Here is a 15,438-nt window from a genome sequence, read left to right on the forward strand (position 1 = left end):
TTTAGATGTATAGCACAATGGTTACACATTTATATAATTTACGAACTCATCTCCCCAATTAGTCTACTACTCATCTTAAACTGTGGTACCATACACAGTATTATTGATTATATTCCCTGTGCTGTACTTTCCATCCTTGTGACTGTTTTGTGACTACCAATTTGTACTTCTTAATTCCTTCACCCTTTTCACCCAGCTCCCCTAACCTCCACTCTGGCAGTCACCCTTTCTCTGTGTCTATGTCTGTTTCCTTAAAACAGCACTTTTGTTTTGAGGATTCTTGTGGTAGAATCACAGTTTTGCCACTGTTTTCAGCAATACTTCATTAGTCACGTGCCTTTAATTAGTGCACAGTATTAAATCCTTTTTCTTTCTTTCTTTTTTAACTTTATGTAATGGAAATTTCAAATATATATACATATATATATAGTGAATCTCTATACTCATCACTTAACATTAAAAAATTAACATTTTACTTGTCTTATTTATCTTTTCACTTTTGGATGGGGGTGGTAGAGTATTTTAAAGCAAATTTTAGGTTTCTTATTGCTAATTAATACTTAGATACTCATTTTAACTGATTTTGGAGTACTGGTTTTTTTTTCCCCCCTCATCATGTATTTTGCAGCACATATCGAGCATGTACACCTTTAGGCTTGTTATTCTTGATTAATTGACCCCTTTATCATTGTGAAATGTCCCTCTTTTTTCCTGGTAATATTTTTTGTTTTGAAGTCTGCAATGTCTGGTATTAGTATAGACACTGTAGCTTTCCCATGCTAAATGTTTCCCTTATATATTTCCCATCTTTTGACTTTTAGCCTCTCTGCACCTTTATATTTAAAATACATTTCTTGTAGACAACATATAAATTAGGCTTTGCTTTTTTTAGCTAGTTCGATAACCTCTATTTTTTGATTGGAGTGTTTAAGCCATATATATTTGATGTCTTTTAATATAGTTAGATTTTAATCTACCAGTGTGCTAATTGTTTTCTCTTTGCACCATCTGTGCTTTGTTACTCTCTCTCTTTTCTTACCTTCTTTTGTATTAAGTAATTGAGTATTTTTAATATTCATTTTATCTACATTTTTGGCTTATTAGCTATACCTCTTTGGAGTGTGTGTGTGTGGGTGTGTGGGTGGTTCTAGGGCTTACAATATATTTTTTTAATTTATTAAAGTTTATAATATGCATTTTAAGTTTAGGTATAGTCTATAATACAGAGGTATTATATCCCTCTTATAAGACTCTACTTTCCTTGTTCCTCATTCTTTGTGCTATTGTTGCCATATATTTTTTCTATATATGTTGTAAATCTCACAGTACATTATTTTTGCTTTAAACACTTACTTTTAAAGGGAAATTGAAACGTGAGAAAGCTAAAGTCTTTTATATTTACCCATATATTTGTCATATCTGTGCTCTTCATTTCTTATTGTATATCCAGATTTCTAGCTGAGATCGTCCTTCCATCTGAAAGACTTCCTTTAATATCTCTTGTCACGCAGGTATACTAGTGTTTGAAAATATTTATATTTCACCTGTATATTGAAGGATATTTTCATGCATGTAGAATTTCAAGTTGTTTTGAGTACTTTGAAGATGTCATTCCATTGTCTTCGGACTTTCATAGTTTCTGACAGTCAGTCTCTATTACTGGTTTTCAGACATTTGATTACGATATGCCTTGATGTAGTTTGTCTTAGTATGTGTTTTTTCCCTGCTTGGTTCATTAAGATTGTTGGATCTCTGGGTTTAGAGTTTTCACCAAATTTGAAAAAAAAGATTTCACTATTTTTTTTTCTTTTTTTCGCTAAAGTTTATTTATCTGTTTACAACAACAGGCAAAGCGTTTCACATCATAGATTTCACTTCCAACTCCTTGGAATGTTCATTTCTTTATCTAAAAGGAGAGACTAGACAGGAAAGGCAGGCAATGCTTAGACAACTGAAATAAAGTTGGGGCAGAGGGCAGTGCTAACATCATTCTCACAGGGATGGGCTATTAGTCGCAAGCTGCTTTTCTAGAATTGTTAGCTGGAAGCATCGGAGCACCACCTCTAGACACTCGAGCTGTCACAGCCTTCAGTCATCCCCACCACACAGGTACAGCAGTGCTTTCTGGTAGTCACTCTTCATGTCTTGCTGGATGTAGTAGAGGGACTTGCCATACTTTCTCTTGGATTCAGACCTTATTTTCAACATGTCCACTTTATGTGGGAGACCATGATTCTGATCATGATCTTATCATAAGTCTTCTTGCCCTTCATGGAGTCATACAGTTGGTCAGCAAAATACAAGGGCTTGTTCTGGATACATTGGACCAGGTTCAGGAAATCATTTTCCAGATGTCCCTTTCTTCTTCATGCCCTCCAACATATCATAAGGGCTGTAGCTCTTATGCCTTTCAGATGCTTTCTGGAGGTGACACATACTCTGCTCAGTCATGATGCTGAGCTATTTGGAACATCAGTTTCTTTCCTCTTCACTACAGCATCATGGAGATCCCAGGCATCTTGATCTATCAGTTCTTAATGACAGAGCCGTCTTCTGCTCTTCTACCGTTTGTGAGGGCAACCGTCAGCTTACACCAGATATGTTAGAAATAATGTCCTTCTCCAGATCAATCTTGTATATTTCCTTGTAGACTCTGTTAACTTCCTGTAGCTCCTGGTTGGTCCTTGAGCAGATGATCTCAGTGAGAGAGTCCTCCTCAGTCCCCAGCCCCTTCGTGGAGGCTTTCAGCTCTGAAACATCATACTGAATAGGTGTTTTCACTTGTCCCAAAATCACTATCTCTAGGTAGCTGGACAAGGCTGACTTCAGTGCTGATGCAAGTTCCTTTTTGGTCCTTCTCTGATAGGCAAAGGCAATATCCTGTCTCTGTTCATTGTTGCGGTTGATCAAAACGTTGACAGTGGTGAGTGACCTCATCCACACATTTGGTCTTGATGGCTGTTTCAGTGTTCAAAGCATTTTGGTCAACATCAAAGTTGGTGTAGGCTTTGGCTGACTCATACGTACTTGGAGGTGTGTTGTGATCACCCTCCAAGCTGAGCTTGCACAGAATTTCGTGAACAGTACACATTTTGAAAGAAGCCGAGCAAGGGCTGCGAGTGTCCCCAGAAGCCAAACGCACTGTAATTTCTTAAAATCTTCATCTGGTCCCTCCCCCTTTTCCACCAACTCTAATTATATGTATGGTAGACCTTCTGATATTGTCCCAAATGTTATTGAGGTTTCGTTAATTTTTTTCAGTCTTTTTTGTCTCTGTGTTTCATTTTGGGTAGCTCGTGTTGCTATGTCTTAAATTTTCACTGATACTTCTCTATGCTCTAATGTGCTGTTAATTATATACAGTGATATTTTCGTTTCATATATTATATTTTGAATCTTTAGGAGTTCTTTTTTATTAAAAAAATATATCTTCCATTTGTCTATTATAGTCATGTTTCTCTTTAGTCCTTGAGCATAATAATGGTGTAGCTGTTTTAACATCCTTGTCTTGTTCTGTCATTTCTGGGTTTGTTACTATTGACTGACTTCTCTCTTAGTATGAACTTTTTTTTTTCTGGTTTCTTGGCACATCTAGTAATTTTTGATTGGGTGTTGGATGAATGTCTGGCTTTTATTGTCTGTCTTTAAAGAGTTTTGGTTTTGTTTTGGCAGACAGTAAGTTGCCTGCTGATCAGTTTTTCATCTTTTTGAAATCTGTTTTTAAGTCTTGCTAGGGTAGATCTAGAAGTTTTTATTTTAGGGACAGTTCAGCCCTATACTAAGGGGAGAACCCTCAGGGGTCTCCACCAAAGATTCCAGGTGATCGATCACCAAGAACTCTTCACTCTGACTTGCTGGAGCTTGAATTTCTTCCTGCTTATGGGCTATGGGAATTAATCAGCTTTCAATTTTCCTGTCATTCTTTTTCTGATTTTGTGGAGTTTCAGTATCCACGTGTTGCCCAATACTTAGCAAAGACTAAGAGGACACCTTGCAAATTTCTGGAGTTTTTTTTTCTCTGTGGCTTCCTTTCTTTCTGGAATTGTGCTCCATAAGTTCCAGCCTCTTCAGTCTCTCTTAACTCTGTTATTTGTCTCCCCAACTCAGAGAGATTGATGGGCTCTTTTGGTTTCCTCTCACTTCATTGAGATCCAAAAATTGTCTCCAGCATAAAGCCTGGGCAATCAGTCTTTTGACCTTCAGAATATCCTGTAGTGTGGATTGTCTGATTGCTTCCTCGTGGTATCATTTTGCTTGATCTAGAAGCATGATTACATTTAAAAATTTAGAGCAAGAATGCTTCACAGGCAGTGTTTTTACACACTTCTCATTGTATCACTAATGAGGCATAATTACTGGTGGTCTTGCTTTTTAATTATGGTCAGGTTGCGCTCTGAGTTCAGATGATATTAGCCTAATCTCTCCATTAGCATGTTTTCCATAAACCATTCACATTCATGGATCTTTTTTTGTATTTTAAATATAACTAAGAAGATATAGTTAAAAGTATTGTATTTTAAAGCTACTTGAACTAATTCCTCTCTCTGTGGTGTTAGGTCACCAATTTGATATAAAATTTAAAATTAGATAATTTAATTTCTTTAAATATTTTCTTGCTGATAATATCTCAAGATCACTGTTTACCTTTCAAAAACTACATTTAATAGGTGTTCGCTTTCATCCAAAGAATTTCAGTGTAACAAAAATAAGAGAATTCGAATGTACTTGCAGTACCTATTTGCCTACGTGGTTTATGCACTCTAACATTTTTCCTATTTGACGTTTTGATTTATGGTTTGCATCTTAAAAGAAATAAAAGAGAAGTAGGTAACTTCTAACAACCTAGGTATTACCTTCCTTTTGTATGATAATGTTATTGTGTGGGTGGGAATTCCATAAGTATATGTCAGTTTGATTTTAGAGTTTGTAAACTGACCCAGAATAGTAAAGGTGAAGCAATATGGGCATTCAGTTCTATATCATGTTCATACGTGTGGATTTCTTTTAAAGAGTATTTGAAAGTCAGCTGGTTAGAATAGACCGTAATTGACTTTTGGCTCCAAGCACCAGTGAGGTGTTTTATGGGGGCATTAATCTTGTCTGTGGAATCAATTTTAAATGAAGTATAAAATTCTGCCTTCACATATTTCTTTCTGTCTGGTAGTTGAATTTAATATTAAAAACTTTCTTTGAATACATTTCTATTCTGCACAATCTTTACTTTTTTTATAGAAATGGTATAAAATACTGCATTTTGAAATTTCTGGTAGTTTTTTCCCCAGACATTTGTTAAGTATGCACTATCAGTTTCCCTGAGATCATAGCGAATTTAAGGAAGGTCAAAGATGGAAATTAGTTTTTCTGACTCTATCTTTCTAAATGCAGACTCTTAAATTTAAATTAGGATGTTAAAGATTTTCTGCCTCACACTGCTCATCTGAAGTACTGTGTGACACAACACATATAAGAGGGCAGTTGGCATTGGCAATTTTCACATTCCTGGACACCCTCTTTTAAGGCATAATGTGTTACAGCAAACGTCTAGCTGTATATGTTGCTTCTTGATTGCCTTTTGTGCTATTGCCTTTGTCTGGACTTTATTTGAAACCATAGCAATAAGAAGTAAAATACGAGTTTTAATTAAGTTATTAATGAGCAGAATTGTAACTCGCGAACTGGTGAAAAGTAGAAACTATCTGTATATTCACGTAATGTCAGCTTAAGTCTGATAGGCCACGTAACTCAATGAATATTTTATATAACTGTAAGACAATAAAGATACTTTACAAAATAAATAGAAGACCAGAAAGAGTGCTGAATTGGCTGGAGGGGCTGGGAGATCTCCCAAAAGAGATGACTCTTAAGTAGGAATTTGCCATGCTGGCAAGAAGAAGAAGGGTATTTTAGGAAGAGGGGGGGCGGTGGCCGGCCGGCGCAAAGACCAGAGATGAGAAAAGAGCTTAGGGTATTTCAGGAACAATTCATACAAAATGACTGAATTGAAATCTGTTAGAAAGAGCCATTAATCTTCTCATTCTTAAATTCCTGGCGTGCTTTGGCAACTATTGCCTGGTAATTCATTTTATCAAAACATTTATAGTGTTGATAGGAAGAATTAAAGCAATTAAGATATTTTTGAAGGTCCAGGAGTATAACTTTATTTTCTGTCCAGGTAACATTAATATGAAAGTCCATTAAATTCATTAAATCTTTTTATTTATTCCAGAAATGCTTTTTTTTTTTTTGGAGAGAAATAGATATATCTGATCTTTCTTCATTCAATAATAATAATAATAGAATAATAGTAATAATAGCAATCTGTTATCTTATTTTGTTGGAGAAATTTTAACATTTTAACTGTGAAAAGATATATCATACAATCACCTTGCTGCTAATTACATGACCTGGTGTCTCTGCCTTCTTCCCCTTTCCCTCCCCTGCCTCCTTCCCTCCTTGCAACAGCCCTTGAGCTTGGGGTGGCTTGTTAGAAGAATTCAGGTCACAGTGGGACTCCTGCTGGGTGTGTATGGGTGCTTTGTCTACACCCCTGGTTTCTTTTTTAAGTCTTAAATGATGCCCCCCTTCCAAGCCATCTTCCTTTCCCCACTCTCAACTGCCACCCTTGGCTGAAGTATAAATTGCAACCCCTCTACTCTGCTGAAACTGGCCTTTGGTGAGGAATTCAGGGCTTTCCCCATATCTTCTCCCCTCACCTTTGTATGCTGCTTCCTCCTCTTCAAGTCCCTTTTATCACCGTCACCACCAAACACTTTCCATGACATTCTCTTGCTTTGGCCAAAAGCCATCAGGTAAGGTTGGAAAGAGTCTCTGACCTTCGTCTTTAGTGTTGGAACCACTTTCATTTACTCTCCACCAGCCTAGGAAATGAATATTGGGTCCTCGGCCCTGCCACCCTTTGCCGTCAGCAGCAGCTGATTTGTTTTTTTCAGCTTAGGTCTGATAAAGTGAAAAGAACAGTCAGCAGGGTTACTCAGACATACCAACTCTCAAAGTTCTTGGTGGTTAAGCTTGGAGAACGGCCATAGAAAACACTTGTAAACATACATGATCCCTCTGAATGAATTGTTTACTTTTTCTATAATTGCTATAGCTTTTAAAAATGGAAGTTTTCAACAGGACTTTCATTTGGTCTTCTTTGCAATCCATTTGGGTCTAGTTTGGAATCTGACAACTGGAACAAAACCTTGGATTCAGTTCATATTTAGATTTTGATGCTGCTGCTTCTCACAGTCCTCAGCAGGGATTAAGAAAGAACTTGGTCTGCACCGCAGATCCCTGAAATTGGCAGGCTTGACTTCCTGACAAATTGCTGCGTTTTTCTACTTTTCTCTTCGGGACCACTAAATACTGAGATGGGGATGCATACCAAAATAAAGGCAATTTGTTGTGTTCTAAAGGTTTTTTTTTTAATTTAATATTTGTATAAAACTACCTTTTGAAGCAGCAGCTATCAAGTCTGAAAAGCAATTAACGTTTCCATCAATTTTTTTCTGAGAAATCTTAGTTCTAAAGATTTAACATCCTAATAAGTAAAGTTTAACATAACAGTATTTCATAAGTAGCTTTTTTATTGTCAGACCATTGCCTGATTTTAATATAATAAAAGTAGGCGTTTATACTTAAACAAAAATTTTAACCTATAAATACAGTATCATTTTAAGTGTAAGCAAAGCTCTCAGGGATATACGGTTAAATTTACCTGAAGATGGTAAAGGAGTAGTAACATTTTGATTTCACTTGTTTCCTCCCTTCCCCATATCTGTTTGTTATCTCAGAATCAATCAATTTATATTTTGGAGGGTAACTTTTGGGGAGAAAACAAAAGAACACATATAAAAGCCATCTCTAAATCAATGGAACTTTTTTAAGGACAAAAATCTGCTGTGTCAGAAGTGACTAAATATTGAAGAGATATAACCACTAACTGATACTTTATACTTTCTCTAAATTTTGAAAAAATGTTAGTTTGTTTATTATGTTATAAATCCATGGTAGCTTACTTCGTAGGTACTCTTGTTGACATTTTATCTGCAGAATGTTTTGGAGAGAGGGTCTTAGCTCATTCTACAATAACAAAATACCATAGGCTGGGTGTCTTAAATAATAAAATTTATTTCTCACAGTCTAGAGAATGGGAAGTCCAACATCAAGGGGCTGGCAAGGTAGTTTTTATTCCAAGGCCTCTTTTGGCTTATAGGTGCCGCCATCTCCTTGTGTGCTCACATGACCTCCTTGGGGAGACAGTGAGAGTGAGCTCTTTGGTGTCTCTTTTTATAAGGGCACTAATCTCATTATAAGGGCCTCTCCCATATGACTTCACCTAACCCTAATTATCTCTCAAATACCCCATCTCCAAATACCATCTTACTGTAGGTTAGGGCTTCAACACATGAGTTTGAGGGGAACACAGACATGCAGTCTGTAACAAAAGGTAATAAGAATTCCTCATCAATATTTTATGTTTTTATCATTTCAAGAAAATTCTGAAAGGAAATGAATAGATCTTAAGAGTTTGCTTAATAACATGATCAAAACTGGGCTTCAGAAAATCCTCTTGTGGGGGTCAGTTGGACCTTGCCTCCTTAAATGTTGTACTCCGTCACACATCTCTCTTTTGAGTTTTCATTTGCACAGAAGCTGAATATAAAAACATGTTGATAGTTCACTTCAGCTAAAGCAGCGGTCCCAAAACCCCAGGTCATGGACTGATACCGGTCCGTGGCACAGCAGGAGGTGAACGGCAAGCACACGGGCCAGCAAGCGAAGCTTCATCTGTATTTGCAGCTGCTCCCCAGTGCTAGCATCCCCGCCTCAGCTCCACCTCAGATCATCAAGAATTAGATTCTCATAGGAGCATCAGTACCTGGTGCCAAAAAGGTTGGGGACCGCTGGGCTAAAGGGAAGAATAGTTTGTAAGCAAGAGTTTTGTGATTTACTTATTTAATTATCAAGTCAGCTACTCAAACTAACAGAGTCTAGTTCATAGTCGTGCAAACGTAAAGGAATGCTTGAGGGATAAACACAACTTGGAAATCACGTGAGAGTTGGAAATGAGGTCCTGGGTGCCTTGGTAATGTCTTTTTATGGAAAGTACTTGTTTTAATTTTTTTATTTTTAAGCTTCATTTTCCCATTATGAATTTTCTGGCATAGATATACACAAAAGTTTTATTTGTCCAAGAAATGAAGAATAAAGTTATGCAACAGTCTTCTGGTGGAAACAGTTTTCTTTCCACTGTAAAACTAGCTTAGTTTCTAGCTACACTGAATGCTAAAGATTTTTATCTGGGTGGAGATCAGTTAGAAGATGAGTGAAATTAAGCCCCACCTACTAGAATGGGGAAAATCTACATGAATTATTTAGAAATCTGCAAGGGAGATTCTTCTCCCCTCCCCCTTTTTAATTAATTTACATTAGCCGAACCTATTTATTTTGTGCTCAAAATATTTCAGCTTTGGTCATCAAGCACTCTTTTAGTTGTCTCCTGTGTCTCTTTGAGATCATTCTATAAATGTTGTTTTATTTTTGGATCACATTCTTTATGGCACTACAAGATTATCCATCCAGATTTATCTTGTATAGTTCCTGTCCCAGCCCTAGATTCTGCATTTTCACCAAGGGACCTTATTAGTTCCTTGTAATTGGAGAAAGTATTAGAAATCTAGATATTGGTGCTATGCTTCATTGCTACCGGGGTGTTGTTACTTTTATGCCCTCTCAGCTACAGAGCAAGGAAGTATTTGTGTGTACACAAACCCATGGATATACATAAATCTATAAATATTTCTATATGTAACCATCTGTTTCTATATTAAGCTAAGCATGAGTTCATATTAATGCCTCTCACTCTAATCCATTATCACATGGTCATTTTACGCTTTTCCTCTTGCTTATCTGTAAATTCCCACCCTAACTGTGAGAAACTTGGCTCCAACCATCCACCATTTATTTACTTAATTGTTCAATTCCATTACACATGTGTAGCTGTATTAGAATTACCAACTATGCTCCTGTGGGAAACAGCTTCATCCAGTAAAGTCTAGCGCTTATGAGTAATCTGTTCCTTTTGCATTTAGTCATACAGGTGCCAGTCATTTCCAAAATTACTTAGGTCAGCACCCTTTCCTCTACTCATGGCTGTTTTATATATTTGTAATACAGTTAGATTCTTTTTTTATCATTAAATTTATTGGTGTGACATTGGTTAATAAAATTTTAGGTTTTAAGTGTACAGTTCAATAATACATCATCAGTTAGTCTTTTGTCATAGTTTCATTCTTTCCTAAAAGTTTTTTTAATTTGCATACATTAAGTTTCATTCTTTGTGCTATAAAGTTCTGTGAATTTTGACAAATGTGGATTGGGATAGTAACTTTTACTTGAGTTTTAAAATGCTTAAAAAATGGTTTTGCCAAAATGACTTTAGGCCCTACTTTTAACTCTAAAGTGCCATGATTCTAACATTTACCTTTTCTCATTTTGGCCTCCCTTTAATGTTTTTCTTCTGGAAGTTAACACTATTAAAAGTTAGCAATTTGGGAGATTTATTTAAGGTAGGCCCCTGGCAAAGGAATAGTTATATTCCTTGAAGAATCCAGGTGACATAGATTCTACAGCTGACATTTACTCATAATTTAGTATAGAATGGAATCCTGGCATTTTTCTCCCTGATCATTTTTGTGTGTTATCCATATTGTTCATTGTACAGTTTTATACTTAGGTGGTTAGCTCATTTGGTTAGCAAAGAGTTCAGGTGCCACAAGTAGTTTAAGATTTAGTTTTATTTCAGTAACTTCATCAGTGAAGGAAAACCTATTTCATGGTCTCCTCTCAACTAAGGCAAACTGTCTTACAGATGGCTTTGTGCTTTGGGTTACAGGGAGGGCTGTATGAAAGTATGGTCCAATAGGAATTCTCCAGGAGTACACGTGACAATCAGAGGTGAGTCAGTAACATTAACCTCTTCAGTAAGGGACCTTGTGATCTTCATTCATTAAAAAAGTATTGTTATTGATAAGGTACCTAATAATGTACCAGACATACAAAGATCCATATGACTTAGTCTCTGCCCTCAAGTAGTACACAATCTAGTGTGAAGATAAGGAAGTTAAAGTGAAATTTAGAAGCAGATCATAGAAAGACTGGCTGGATAAGTGAACAGAGTTTTTGGAGACATCTGTTGGAGATTAGAAAAGGTTAAATAGTCCATCATAAATTAAAAGTTTTCAGAGCAGATTTATTTTGTTTAAAGGCATTCAGCCATTACTTAGATCAATGGTCTCCAAACTTTTTGGCACCAGGGACCAGTGCTCCTATGAGAATCTAATGCCTGATGATCTGAGGTGGAGCTGAGGTGATGATGCTGGGGGGGTGAGGGGGCTACAAATACAGATGAAGCTTCACCAGCTGCTCACCTCCTGCTCTGCGGTCTGGTTCCTGTAACAGGCCACACACTGGTACAGGTCTGCGGCCTGGGGTTTGGGGATCCTTGACTTAAATGACATCTGTGTAGCTCATCTGTACGTTTTGTCAACAGTGTAAGTTTAAATTATATGGGAGATGAAAGCTACAGTTAATTCTGTCTAGTATATTTTCTCTTTGATGACATAGACATTTCTATAAAAAATAGAACTTGATGAGAATTAACTCAAGAAACAGAGAAATGAGTTGTCCTATCACAAAAGAAATGGAATAGGCTAACATATTTACAAGTGATTCCTGTCAAATATTCAAGAAACAGATAATTCTGGCTTTATATAACCTTTTTCAGACACTAGGGGGTAAAAGGGACAGTCCCTAAATCATTTAATGAAACTGGAATGATTCTGATTTCAAAACCAGAGATGGATAACAAAGAAAAATTATAGGCCATGTCTCTCATGAACATAGATGTAAAAATCCTAAACCAAACATTAGGAAACTGAACCTAACATTATAAAAAAATATAATAAATCATTGCCTATTTCAGTTTGAGGAGTGCAGGCTTGTTTTAATATAAAACCAATTAACATAATTTATTTCACCAACAGACTAACAAAAACACATGGTATTTTAATAATTACAGCAAAAACATTTGATAAACTCTTAAAATCCATTTATGACTTTAAAATCAAATCACTGCATATACTGCAGATGGGAATGTAAATTGGAACAATCACTTTGGAAGACAGTTTGACATTACCTAATATAGATGTACATGCCTGTGCCCTACATCCAGCAATTTCACTCCTAAATATGTACTGAAGAACATTGTTTTCAACCTATGGCTTGAAGCCAATTAGTAAGAATAAGACAATTTAATGGCATTTGACCAACACTTTTCTAATGTGTTAAATACAATAGAAAATATCAGTGTATCTCATTGTAAGGGTATTACTTTGAGAAATTTATTGTCAGTTATGTATCTGTGTATGTGAAGGTAGACTGATTTGTGAGATAAAATGTATTTTTGTGTCAACGGTACTATAGGAATGTGTGAACAGTACTATAGGAAAACTAAAAAATGCTCATTATTTCATAAGAACAAAATATTGGAGACAGTTGATTTCTTTCAGCAGTAGAATGGATAAATTGTGACATTTATACATTGAAGTTTTGCACTGCAGTGAAAATGAGCTACAACTACATCCAACAATTAAAGAATATGTTGCTTAGGAATATATTTTTATGTGATATATTGGTAGAACTATAAAGGAAAGTGAGGGAATAGTAAATAATGATTACTTCTGGTCGAGTCAGAGGTGGATGGTGATGAGGGGGCATACAGAGGCCTTCTAAAGGTCCTTGTGGTGTTCTGTTTCCTTATTAGGGTATGGGTGCACAGTGCTTCCTTATTTTTAAATTGTACATCTTTGTTCTGTGTAGCTTTTAAAAATTGTAAAACAAACAATATAAAAGGTACTATTTTAATCATTTTTAAATGACATTGAATATATTCACATTATTGTCCAATACTCACCATTATCCCTCTCAGAATTTTTTCATCTTCCCTGACTAAAACTCCGTACCCATTACACAATAACTCCCTGTTCTCCCTTCCCTCCAGCCCCTGGCAACCACCATTCTTCTGCCTGTATGAACTAACTACTCTAGGTATTTCATCAAGTGGAATCATACAGTACTTCATCTTTTCTATCTGGCTTGTTTCACTCAGCATAATTTCTTTAGGCTTCTTCCATGTTGTAGCATGTGTCAGAATTTCCTTCCTTTTTAAGGCCCAGTAATATTCCATTGTATGTATATGCCACATTTTGTTTATCCATTTATTCACTCATGTACATTTGGGTTATTTTCACCTTTTGGCTATTGTGAACAATGCTTCTGTGAACATGGGTGTACAAATATCTGTTTGAGTCACTGCTTTCAACTCTTTTTGGTATGGATCCAGAATTAGAATTGCTGGACTGTGTGGTAATTCTGATTAATTTTTTTGAGGAACCACTATACTGTTTTCCACAGTGGCTATACCTCTATACAGTTTTATATCTATGATATTTTTGGCTGTTAAAATTAATTATAAAAGACAATTAAGAGAAAGAAGGAGCTTTAAATAATGTATGTATATAGATATCTGTGGATATATAATTTTGATTTGTTCTTATTTTTTAATTTTTCATTTTTCAGTTATGGTTGACATACAATACAATACTATATTAGTTTCAGGTGTACAACATAGTGATTAGACATCTATATAACTCACAAAGTGATCACCCCAATAAATCTAGTGCCCCTCTGCTATGCTTTCTATCTCCATGACTGTTTTGTAACTGCCAATTGGTACTTAATCCCTTCCTCCTTTTTTCACCAATCCCCCACAGCCCCATCCCATTGGTAACCCTCAAAATGTTCTCTGTATCTATGAGTTTGTTTCTACTTTTTTGTTTGCTTATTTTGTTTTTTAGATTCCACATAGATGTACAATCATACGGCATTTGTCTTCCTCTATCTGACTTACTCCACTCAGTACACTACCCTCTAGGTCCATGATAAAATATCTTTTTCCATCCCATTACTTTTAATCTGTGTGTCTTTTAATCTGAAGTGAGTCTCTTGTAGGCAGCATATGTAAGCGTCTTGTTTTCTTATCCATGCAGCCACCCTGTCTTTTGATTGGAGCATTTAATTCTTTTTCATTTGAAGTACTCCTTGATAGATATGTAGCTATTGCCATTCTTTATTTAGATTTTTGATACATATTTTTTTCTTCTTCTTAAAGAAGTCCCTCCAACATTTCCTGTAATACTGGCTTAGTGACTATGAACTCCTTTAGCTTTTTCTTTTCTGGGAAGTTCTTTATCTGTCCTTTGATTCTAAATGATAACTTTGCTGGATAAAGTAATCTTGGTTGTATTGTAGGTCCTGGGTTTTCATCACTTTAAATATTTTGTGCAGAGCCCTCTGTTCTGTTGAGAAATAGTCTGATAGTCTTATGGGTGTTCCCTTGTATGTAACTGGTTGCTTTTCTCTTGCTGCTTTTAAGATTTTTCTCTTTGAATTTAACCTTTAGCATTTTAATTATGTCTTGGTGTGGGTCTCTTCGGATTCATCTTGTTTGGGATTCTGTGAACTTCCTGGGATAGTATGTCTATTTCCCTCACTAGGTTAGGGAAGTTTTCTGTCACTATTTCTTCCAACAGGTTTTCAATTCCTTGCTCTCTTCTCCTTCTGGTACCCCTATGATGTGACTATTGTTCCACTTGACGTTTTCCCAGAGGCTTCTTAAACTATCTTCATTTTTTTGGGTTCTTTTCTCTTGTTGCTGATTGGATTGGGTGTCCTCTGCTGCTCCGCCCTCTGTGTCGCTGATTCGATCCTTCGTTTCATCCACTCTTTCGATTCCCTCTAATGTACTCTTCATCTCAGATATTCCTCATTTCTGACTGGCTCCATTATGTTTTCCATCTCCATTTTTATGTTTTCTGTCTCTTGTTAAAGTTCTCACTGAGTTCATCTACTCTTCCCCAAAGTTCCTTGAGCATCTTTATAACCAGTGTTTTTTTTTAACAGTAAGGCATATATATATTTACACTGTGTGTCCACCTCCTATAGTTAGATTTCTTTGTATCACCACATAGACTCCCTCTACCCCATTTACCTCCCCTCCCCTCCCCCTTCCCCCATAACAGTGTTTTGAACTCGGCATCCGATAAAAAATTGCTTGTCTCAATTTTGATGAATTCTTTTTCTGGAACTTTGTTCTGTTCTTTCATGTGAGACATGCTTCTTTGTTTCCCCATTTTGGCTACCTCCTTGTGTCTGTTTCTATGTATTAGGTAGGACTCCTAAGTCTCCTGATCTTAGTAGAGTGGCTTTATGTGGTAGGCGTGCTGTGGAGCCCCTTGGCACAGACCTGGGAGGGGTCCAGCTGCAGGCCAAGTTTAGCCACAGTTTGTACACCTCTGGAGCCACCTGGTAAGA

The 15,438-nt window shown here is 36.3% G+C and overlaps 1 protein-coding gene and 1 pseudogene across 2 annotated transcripts in view; one reads left to right on the top strand and one right to left on the bottom strand.

Annotated features, from left to right (window-relative positions):
• The window catches only part of FBXO42 (F-box protein 42), a 79,096-nt gene that overhangs the window by 16,802 nt on the left and 46,856 nt on the right, over positions 1 to 15,438 (top strand). The gene's annotated exons all lie outside the window — the stretch shown is intronic.
• On the bottom strand, positions 2,089 to 3,137 carry LOC120585760 (annexin A2-like; annotated as a pseudogene).

The sequence above is a fragment of the Pteropus medius genome, unplaced genomic scaffold, assembly GCF_902729225.1.
Source record: "Pteropus medius unplaced genomic scaffold, Ma_sr-lr_union100, whole genome shotgun sequence".
In the NCBI taxonomy this organism is placed as follows: Eukaryota; Metazoa; Chordata; class Mammalia; order Chiroptera; family Pteropodidae; genus Pteropus; species Pteropus medius.